Raw genomic sequence first — 11,759 nt, forward strand, 5'->3', positions numbered from 1 at the left:
ATAATGATAAGGAAACAAACTGAAGCCTATGTGATCACTGAATAAACGTAGGCCAAGTAGGGTCATACTCAATATTTTTGAACAGAGGCTTAGTAAATAAAGAAAGGAATTCCCCAAAATTATCAACACTTAATAGTAGAATTAACTGTCTAGGATGATAAGTTCAATATACGCTAGATATACCGTCATATACATGTTAAGATAAATGTACAGAGTTGCATATACTCTGTGTATATGAGTATATACCCTCGGTATACTACAACAATTCAGTCACATAAGAGAAGAAATAGGAAAGAGCAATCATGCTAAGTCGTTTAACACACAAAGAACCCTATGTAGGCATCATCAAAGGACCAAAATGGAAACAAACAAACCACCAGACCATATGATTAGTTGTTGGTACAGATTTCAGTCCCAGTTATGTTCAGTTCTGATTTTAATCAACAGAGTGCCTCATTCGAGAATGCAGGGGCAGTAAACAGATTGGCAGGTATGCCAATTACGAGGATAAACTAGTTACTTTCGAAATCAGTTAAGTAAATTAGTCATTCTATTAAAACAACTATTGGATATGCTTAGTATTTTTAGATCAGAATGGAACAAATTCCCACATGCATAAACCAACAATCATCAAGAGAAAAAAATACATGGAACTTCAACAACATCTTCATAAATAGCAGCTGACTGTTTGAATCATTCAGGCAAATGCCCATAACTAAGGATTCAGAGGAGAGAAGGTGAGGGGAGATATGAGGGTGTCCTAGCCATATCTTGATGAAATAAACAGAAAATCAGAGTTCACACATTAACAGGGGACATCTTCCTGTTTCAACTCACACAATAGAACTTCGCATATAGGCAAGTGATTAGAATTTTAGCCAAGGCAGGTTTGTTTCTAGGATCAGATAAATGATTTAGCATGCTATCTTCCTTTTGTGAAACATAGGAGAACACAGGATAGGTAGAATTCAAATTCTTGGTAAAAAGACAAATACTACTCCATACTCCCAGGGTTTGTACATCATTATTATCTTTTAGATCCTATTTTTTTTCTAACTCCTAATATATATGATTTTAACAAGACAGACCTCACGCAGACCTCACAAGCATTTGATTCAAAACTGATCATGCATCAATCAACTAATACAATAGAAAAATAATAGAAATGAGCTTGTGATTAGATCACATGAGCTATTTAAGAGTATGAACTAAGCCTAACAATGCAGTAATACTTAAACATGGATTAAATCAAACTAAAGTATAACAAAATTGGGCTAATGACATGATAACTACTAGATTACCAACTAAACAATACAATACGGCTGAACCCGAAACAATGCTAAAAGCTAACACACCTAAACATGCTTGAAACCATTAACGAACATAACTAAATAAGAACGACAACCAACACACATAAGCAGATATTGAACTAGTAATTAAAAGCTACCGTAATAACATCCTAGAACACAGCTAAGCGGGGAAACAGCTATAAATTCAAGATAACTAAAAAGAGAAGATTCACTAACCTTCTTCGGGTGCAGCGAAGTGGGTGCGGGGCTTCGATATCCACTCGAACACTACAAATCTCCAGATTTGCGCGAACTCGATTCGAAACAGCGAAACGGGAATAAAATGCGTAGTATTTTGAATCAATATCAAAAGGAATTATGCCAACTAATATTTTAGAGGAATTTGGGCGGCTGACCAGATCTTAATTTCTAGGGAATTTATGCGACTATAAAAAAACCTCTAATTTTAGGGATTTTCCAGACGACTAAAAGACTCCCCTCAACTGGTTAAGAAGCCAATATTTATAGGGCTTAGATTAGGGGTTTTTAGGGCTTGAAAATTGAAATTTTTGGGCGGGATTTTTCTTGGTCAACAATGCCCCGCTTCGGATACAACGTTCAGATTTCAGACCTTGATCAGAAAAATCCAGAAGTAGACAAAAACCATTCAAACTTTTGTACTCGAAAAATCAAAAGGCACTGGTAAATGAAAGATTTCAGCTCACAAACGGACAAAAGCTCATTAAAGATTTCCAGATCAAACAGAAAAGAAAGAAGAAAACAAAAATCAAAACTCTTTCTATGGTTGAATCCGGATAGGGGGGGGGGGGTTACAGAGCATTAATCATTTCCAATTTTGGCCATGCATGGCCTGGGGGAGTCGAAAGGCCCTCTGTCGTTTTGCTATGTTTATCGACGAAGAGAGAGAAGAAGAGGAGAGAGGGGGGGGGGGGGGGGGGCGGATGAAGAAGAAAGAACCCTAGTGGTTCTTTTGTTGAATGAAAAGGCGGGTCGGGTCGAGAGTTAATGGACCGGGTATTGAATTGGGCTAATTGGGTTGATAAAAAATGTGGGCTGGGTATTGGGTTAATCCGAAAATTGGTGGCTAATTGGGTTCGAATTTGGACCAATAATTTGGTTGATGAAAGACCCAATTTGACTTCTAAATTTAAATAAAAGACCTATTTTAATAAACTATATACTAATGTGTGCTAAAATATCACCTAATATAAAATACGTAATTATTAGTGCTCAGATAAAAATAAAAGATAAAATTATATGACGTCGTAAATAGCCATGTGATAATATTTTAAAATTTAACAGTAAGTAAATGTTGTTATTTAATTGCGCGAAAACAAATGCGATGCGTGTGCATAGGCTAGTAAAAATGCTGAAATGATAAAAATGTGAATTATAGAAATACTGGTGATAATAATAATAATAATAATAATAATAATAATAATAATAATAGTATAAAAAATAGTACTAATAATAATAATAATGATAAGGATAAATGACAAAAATAGTAACAGCTAGTGATGGCAATAGAACAATGAAACGCCGGTATTAATAAAAGCTAATAATTATAGTAAAATGTAAATAATTATTTTTTGAAGTTGCCAAAAATACTAGAAGCGTAAATAGATATTTCGGAAAAAAGGTGCGACAAAATTGGGTGTCAACACTTATCATTCGATCTTGGACTGTCACACCAAGATAGTTACGCTATCCATGCCAAATATTCCTAGACTTGAATGGAGGGGTACTTCTAGTTTCCTCCGAGCCAAGAAGTTAGTTGATAATGTATGTTTGGCCTGCTTGACCCATATTCGTGATACCCGTGTTGACTCCCCTTCACTTGAGCTAGTGCCTATTGTGAGCGAGTTTGGGGAGGTTTTTCGCTATGGATTTGCCAGGTATGCCACCCGACCGTGATATTGACTTCTGCATTGATCTAGAGCCAGACACTCTCCCTATATCCATTTCGTCATATAGGATTGCACCGGTCGAGTTAAGAGAGCCAAAGGAGCAATTGCAAGATCTTCTGTGTAAGGGTTTCATCAGATCGAGCGTATCTCCTTGGGGCGCTCCCGTGTTGTTTGTGAAGAAGAAATATGGGTCGATGTGTATTGATTACTTCCAGTTGAACAAGGTCACCATTGTAAACAAGTATCCTATTCCCCGCGTTAATGACTTGTTTGACCTGCTTCAAGGTGCTTCAGTGTTCTCCAAGATCGATTTGAGGTCAGGTTATCACCAGCTAAAGATTCAGGCCGAGAATATTCTGAAGACGACCTTTAGGACTCGTTATGGTAATTATGAGTTCCTTGTTATGTCTTTTGGGCTTACGATTGCCCCATCAGCTTTTATGGATTTGATGAATGACATTTTCAAGCTATATCTGGATTCCTTCGTCATAGTCTTTATTGATGATATTTTGGTGTATTCGCGAAGCAAGGAAGAGCATGAGCGTCATTTGAGGATTCTTCTTGGTTTGTTGAAGGAAAAGAAGTTTTATGCCAAGTTTGCTAAGTGTGAGTTTTGGCTTGATTCTGCCACATTCTTGGTCCACGTGGTGTGAAAAGATGGGATTATGGTTGATCCTAAGAAGATTGAGGCTGTTACGGATTGGACGAGGCCCACTTCAGTGACTGAGATTTATAGCTTTGTGGGTTTGGCGAGTTGCTACCGTCGGTTCGTGAAAGGGTTTGCTTCAATTGCTTCTCACTTGACTCGATTGACTCAAAAGGAGGTACCTTTCCAGTGGTTTGATGCATGTGGAAAGGGTTTCCAAAAGCTCAAGACCTTGTTGACTACAACCTCGATTTTGGCATTACCCGTGGAGGGTAAGGATTTCACCGTTTATTGTGATGTGTCATGTGTTGGTTTAGGGGTCATGTTGATGTAAGAAGGCGGGGTTATTGCTTATGCTTCTAGGCAGTTGAAGATTCATAAGAAGAACTACCCTACTCATGATTTGGAGTTGGCAACGATAGTTTTTGCTTTGAAGATTTTGAGGCCTTACTTGTATGGGGACCATTGTGAGGTATTCACTAATCACTGCATTCTACAACATGTTTTCAACCAGAGAGATCTCAATTCTAGACAGCGTAGATAGATGGAGTTGTTTAAGGATGATGATATCACCATTCTTTACCACCCGGGCAAGGCTAATATAGTAGCTAATGCATTGAGCTGAAAGGCAGTGAATATGGGCAGTTTAGCTTGGTTGATTGCTACGGAGCTTTCTTTAGCCATAGAGGTTCAGACTCTGGCTGATATTTTTGTGTGACTCGATATTTCAGATTCAGTCAGGGTTTTAGTATGTGTAGAGGCGAGGTCGTCTCTCTTGGAGCAGATTAAGGCACATCGATTTGATGATGCTAAGTCGGACAAGATTCGTGATAAAGTTGGGCAAGATTCGTGATAAAGTGTTAAATGGTGAGGCTAAAGAGGCCATGCTTGATGATGAGGAAGTCTTGCGGATCAAGGGACGCATGTGCGTTCCTCGTGTGGGTGGTCTGATTCATTTGATGTTGGAGGAGGCTCATAATTCCAGATATTCCATTCATCCGGGTGCGACTAAGATGTATTGTGATTTGAGACAACACTACTTGAGGGGTAGGATGAAGAGAGACATTGTAGATTTTGTTGCTCGGTGTTTAAATTGCCAGCAAGTTAAGTATGAGTACCAAAAACCTAGCAGTGTGCTTTAAAGGATGTCCATTCTCGAGTGGAAGTGGGAGAGGATAGCCCTGGATTTTGTTCTGGGTCTTCCGAAGACCTTGGGCAAGTATGATTCGATTTGGGTCATTGTGGATAGGTTGACTAAGTCTGCGCATTTCATTCCAGTCCAAATTACTAATAATGCAGAGAAGTTGGCCAAGATTTACATCCGAAAGATTGTGCAATTGCATGGGGTTCTTATTTCCATTATTTTAGACCTAGGTACTCAGTTTACCTCCCATTCTAGAAGACTTTGCAGAAGGAGTTAGGTAATCAGTTGGATCTTAGCACCATATTTCATCCACAGACCGATGGTCAGTCCGAGTGGACTATTGTAGTGCTTGAGGATATGTTGAAGGCTTGTGTTATTGACTTTGGTGGTCATTGGGACCAATTCTTACCATTGGCAAATTTAGCGTACAATAACAACCATTATTTAAGTATTAATATGGCTACTATTCGAGGCGTTATATGGTAGGAGGTGTCATTCTCCGATTGGGTGGTTTGATGCTTTTGAGGTAAGACCTTAGGTACGGATTTCCGGAAGGAGAGCTTAGACAAAGTGAAACTGATCCAAGAAAAGCTTTTGGCAGCACAGAGCAGGCAAAAGATGTTGCGGATCGGAAGGTTCGAGATTTGGAGTTTATGGAGGGTGAGTAGGTTCTTCTGAAGATTTCACTCATGAAGGGTGTTATGCGATTTGGGAAGAACCACAAGTTGAGCCCGAGGTACATTGGCCCATTTGAGATCTATCGTCGTGTTGGCGTAGTGGGTTATGAGTTAGCTTTGCCACCAGGCTTGTCAGGTGTTCATCCGGTATTTCATGTTTCCATGTTGAAGAGGTACCCTTCAGACGGTTCTTATATCATTCGTTGGGACTCAGTGTTGCTTGATGAGAATCTGTCTTATGAGAAAGAGACTATAGTGATCTTGGATAGGCAAATGAGAAAGTTGAGATCAAAGGAGATAACTTCAGTTGAGATCAAAGGAGATAACTTCAGTTAAGGTTCAATGTAAGCACCGTCTAGTTGAGGAGGCCACATGGAAGACCGAGTCCGACATGCGTACCAGATATCCCCATTTGTTTACTGACTCGGGTGCTTTTCCTCCGTTCCTTTGACGAACGATTATTTAATTGGAATCTGATATAACGACATCTTGAGTTACAAGATGGATTGTCACCTGATGTTGTGACATATACCTCTGTTTTCTCTGGTTACTGCAAGTTGGCAGGATGGATTAGGCTATAAATTTGATGGATGAACTGATTATTCATGGTAGTACTCGAAATCTAATTACTTTTAGCATTCTTATTAATGGTTTTGGCAAGATGATAGAATGTTTTCCGCTAAAAAAATTTTATGGGAGAATGTGTGTTGTTGGTTATCCTCCTGATGTTGTTACCTACACTTCTCTCATTGATGGTCATTGTCGGATTGGAGAGTTATACCGGGCTTAAAGCTCTGCGATGAAATGAATACCAAAAATTTATCTCCGAACTTATATACTTTCTCTGTTCTTATTAGTGCTTTGAGCAAGGAAAATAGGCTAAATGAAGCTCAGGAATTATCGAGGCAATTGAAATTGAGCAAAGGGTGCTTATAAAGTAAGGCTCACTTCATCAAAGGAATTGAATTCAGATTTATCATCTTCAAAGAAATCTGTTCTATTCAGGACAAGTTTGGATATCCCAGTGGCTATTTAATAAAAAGATTATCTGGTTCCTTAAGCATTGCTGAAGGAACTTAGGGATCGTTGTTCCCTTCAAGTGCTTCAGTACTCAAGGAAGATTACTTCAGCATATTTATATCAAGCTCAAGTTGTTTCTTTAAGGTGATAAGGAACCCTTTAGTCGAAAAACTTGTAAGACCTGGATTTCTAGAAATTTTTAGTTCCATAATCCATTATCGAAAAAGATCTTGAGTTGCATAAGCTTACTATTCACCTGATCAAATCTCAATTCATCATTACCATGTGAAGCATTACATTCCCTACAATTTCTGCTAGTTATATGTGTTGCGAATAAAATAGACCCGCAAAATAATATTCACGGTATTAGTGATAAACGCGGAACACTAAGTTATGGTTAAATCAGCAAGAATAAAATGCAGCAATAATGACACCAAGATTTTACGTGGAAACCCTTCTGAATAAGGGAAAAAACCACGGCCAAGAGGAGCAACTGATATCACTATAGTAAGGAATTTTACACTGTGTAGTAACGAGTATAAATACTCCTAAGACCACTACACCCACAAAAGAAACACTCTTTTGATTTCCCACCTTACTACAATATCACTCACACTCTATTTTTCTTCACAGACTATTTTCTCACAGTCTATGGAACACCTCACTTTGCTCTCACTCAGATGTATTGTCTGAGATTTTGGTGTGTATAGCAAATGATCTTGGTGATAATACAAATGAACCATAAGCCGCCTATTTATAGGAATGAATTTCCTATGATGAGGTAAGCGCTTACATCACGACTATGATGAGCTAAGCGCTTACATCACGACTATGATGAGGTAAGCGCTTACATCACGACTAAGATGAGGTAAGCGCTTACATCATCATAGGAAATTCATTCCTATAAATAGGCGGCTTATGGTTCATTTGTATCATCACCAAGATCATTTGCTATACACACCAAAATCTCAGACAATACATCTGAGTGAGAGCAAAGTGAGGTGTTCCATAGACTGTGAGAAAATAGTCTGTGAAGAAAAATAGAGTGTGAGTGATATTGTAGTAAGGTGGGAAATCAAAAGAGTGTTATTTCTTTTGTGGGTGTAGTGGTCTTAGGAGTATTTATACTCGTTACTACACAGTGTAAAATTCCTTACTATAGTGATATCAGCTGCTCCTCTTGGCCGTGGTTTTTCCCTTATTCAGAAGGGTTTCCACGTAAAATCTTGGTGTCATTATTGCTGCATTTTATTCTTGCTGATTTAACCATAACTTAGTGTTCAGCGTTTATCACTAATACCGTGAATATTATTTTTGTGGGTCTATTTTATTCCCATCAAGTGGTATCAGAGCCAAGGTTCTGTCTAAGTATGCTCTGTGGTTGCAGCACAGTCTGAACTTCCACATCAGAAAAGAATTACTTTGGTATTCGAATAAAATAGTATTTGTATTTGTGATAAATGATGGAAGCCAACACTAGTAGAATGGTTACTTTGAGTGGCGTAAATTATGTCATTTGGAAGGGCAAAATGGAAGATTTGCTCTATGTCAAGAATTTTCATCAACCTGTCTTTGCCAATAAAAAGTCTGATAATAAATCAGATGAAGAGTGGAATTTGTTGCATCGGCAGGTTTGCGGCTTTATTAGACAGTGGGTTGACGATAATGTGTTGAACCATATTTCTGGGGAGACACATGCTCGGACCCTATGGAAGCATCTTGAAAGTTTGTATGCTCGAAAAACTCGTACAAACAAGATGTATGCAATGGTATGCACTCGACCAGATATTGCTCATGCAATCGGTGTTGTTAGCAGATTTCTCGAAAATCCAGGGAAAGAGCATTGGGAAGCTATGAAGTGGATACTCAGGTATCTAAGAGGAAGCTCAGGGGGAGCTATACCATGGCAGTCGAAGTTGCAGAAGTGTGTCGCACTATCAGATATGCTGACCAAGGTGGTACCGAGAGACAAGTTAGAATCGTGCAAAGAACTTGTCGGCATGCACTCAAATTAGAAGCCAGTGTACCCTCCTTCAGGTGAATGGGACTGGAGGGGGAGATTTGTGGGGTCCAGTCCTCTATCCCATATTTTAAGAAAGGAAGATTTTTCTTCCTTTGACAAAATCACATTGGTAGCAATTGTGGAATTGGCCAACAAGTCAATTCTTTTGTTCACATAGCCGTGATGTAAGCGCTTACCTCATCTTAGTCGTGATGTAAGCGCTTACCTCATCATAGTCGTGATGTAAGCGTTTACCTCATCATAGGAAATTCATTCCTATAAATAGGCGGCTTATGGTTCATTTGTATCATCACCAAGATCATTTGCTATACACACCAAAATCTCAGACAATACATCTGAGTGAGAGCAAAGAGAGGTGTTCCATAGACTGTGAGAAAATAGTCTGTGAAGAAAAATAGAGTGTGAGTGATATTGTAGTAAGGTGGGAAATCAAAAGAGTGTTATTTCTTTTGTGGGTGTAGTGGTCTTAGGAGTATTTATACTCGTTACTACACAGTGTAAAATTCCTTACTATAGTGATATCAGCTGTTCCTCTTGGCCGTGGTTTTTCCCTTATTCAGAAGGGTTTCCACGTAAAATCTTGGTGTCATTATTGCTGCATTTTATTCTTGCTGATTTAACCATAACTTAGTGTTCCGCGTTTATCACTAATACCGTGAATATTATTTTTGTGGGTCTATTTTATTCCCAACAATATGTTCCTCAAAGTTCCCACTTTTTTGAGAAAACAAAACTGACCAAAGAAACCAACAAAAAAAAAGAAAGAAAGAAAGAAAGAAAGAAAGAAAAGAGAAGATGTCTTCTCCTTATCTTTGAGAGTTTACCAGGTCATCTTCTGATAAGTGTCATAATGTGACAAATGTCTGATGGTCTGTGTAAGGTTCCATCATTTGGAAAGGGATTTTTGAGTCTGTAACTATCAGAAACTTTAGGATTATACATGGAACTATTCCCTTCTTAAAAAAAGGGAAACTGCTATGAAAATAAGCTAAGAAACCATGGAGGGAAAAATTGAAGAGTTCGTTGAGTTAGAAGAATCGGAAGTGGGAAATTTTGGGAAGAGTAAGCTTTTCACTTAGACATCAAGAAAAAGTAATTTACAATGTTTATACTACGTACTTTGTCTACATGGAAATGTCGTCTACAGGTATCTTTTTGTTTAGCTTCTTAAGGTTATGGTATGACTAACTATTCTGAATACATCAAAGATCTGCCCTCATTTCTGGATGACGATGTTAAAGCTCATATTTTGTAGCATCCAATTTCCCGTATAGTTCATTATTTTCATTCCTAAAGATTGAGTTCTTGAACTGTCTTATCGTTATCGTTGTATTTCATAAATCATAACAGCGAGATATATAATTGCATTATTACAATTTTAAAAGCTATCACATGATTTCTGATTTTTACAGGAGTTGCCCCAGTAAATAAAGACCTCAAACGTGGAGATTATAGTCAATGATTTCATATATTGCATAATAAACTCACATGATGACAACATCACATTCTCTTGGTTGGTGTTACTTGCTTTTTCAAGGTACTGCACAACTTCTTTTTATATTGTTTTAGAAATGCAAAGGCTGGCTACAAAGTTGGGGTTATAGTTGGTGGTCATAACAAATGATGAATTAAGATGTCCATGTAATGTTCTTGAAGTTGCGGATATTTCCTATATGTTTTGAGTATATTATATCTATAATATTAAACTGTTTCCATCTCCTTTTGTTGGAAAGATTGAAGCTGAAGAATGAGCAATTTGATTAACTAAATGTTCTGTGATTTTGAGTGCAGTTTGTATTTTGCTTTGTGAATCTGAGAGATGCATTGACAAAAATCCTCTTCTCTATTTGTGAAACAGCGGAGATCACGTGGGGGGAAACTTTATTAGATAAAAGGTAACATCTAGGAATTTCAGAATATTTTATTTATGAACTATCTGTGATTCTTCTTATCTACCAAAACATGGAGGAAAAAAAAAAGAAAGGAAGTCCTCTAGATTTTTCTGAGTAAGTTGTGCAATTCTAAGTTGATCCTTTGTGTAGGAAGACTCATTCATTATAGATAGAGGAGTCCAAATATTGTATTTATCCCTTTTCCATGTTGGACGTTGGCCATATGTCTAAGAGCCTAGCCAATGACAAATTCCTTTACCTCTTGGTTAACTACCAAATTCTAATTACAACAAAAAAGTAGAGATATCTCTTTTTAAGAACGGCCACAACGTTATTCAACGCTAACATAAGAGTGGTTAACTACCAACTTCTAATTACAACAAAAAAGCAGAGATATCTCTTTTGAAGAACGATTACAGCCTTATTCAATTCTAATATAAGAGTGGTCATTATATGACATCTCCGAAGACAAGGTTCTATGAAGATATCCATTCAAGGCAACTCTTTTTTTCTTCTGGCGATTGCAGTTGTTATAAATTATAGGTTGGTGAAAGTATGTCAGGCGTGAAGAATGTTAGAGACCAAGCTGATGGAGTAGAGATATCCACCCATCAGTCCAACAGGAAGTTTTGTTCACGTCAGGATTTCTTCTTTTTGTCGCGTATTATTTAATTGATACTGTAGAAATATAGAATGTTTATAGGTATGTTGTATCTTTAGTCAATTGTGTTAATCTTGAAGGTACTCTCCTTAATTGAGGGTTGGAAGTATTACTTGGCTGATATTGACAACTTATAGCCCTGTGTAAAGTAGGATAGATGATGCAATGATCTTTCATTAACTATGTTACTCCATATACTCTATTATGGCATCTGGCACACATCAACCGTTTTACGTATATGGCACTTGGATCAATTATATAAACTAGTTTCTAGACATCGTGCATTGCACATGTATCCCAAGTTATTTAGTACAAAATTTTACATAATCTCAAAAGATTATTAAAACATGTTTTGAATAATAAAAGATAAATTAATACAATAAAGTTTCTTGAATATGATACTTTGAGCTCAAAATAAGCAAATACGATTTATGACAAATAAAATAAAAATATTTCAATGCTCATGTTTGTGACACTAC

This window comes from Lycium barbarum, chromosome 7, assembly GCF_019175385.1.
Source record: "Lycium barbarum isolate Lr01 chromosome 7, ASM1917538v2, whole genome shotgun sequence".
In the NCBI taxonomy this organism is placed as follows: Eukaryota; Viridiplantae; Streptophyta; class Magnoliopsida; order Solanales; family Solanaceae; genus Lycium; species Lycium barbarum.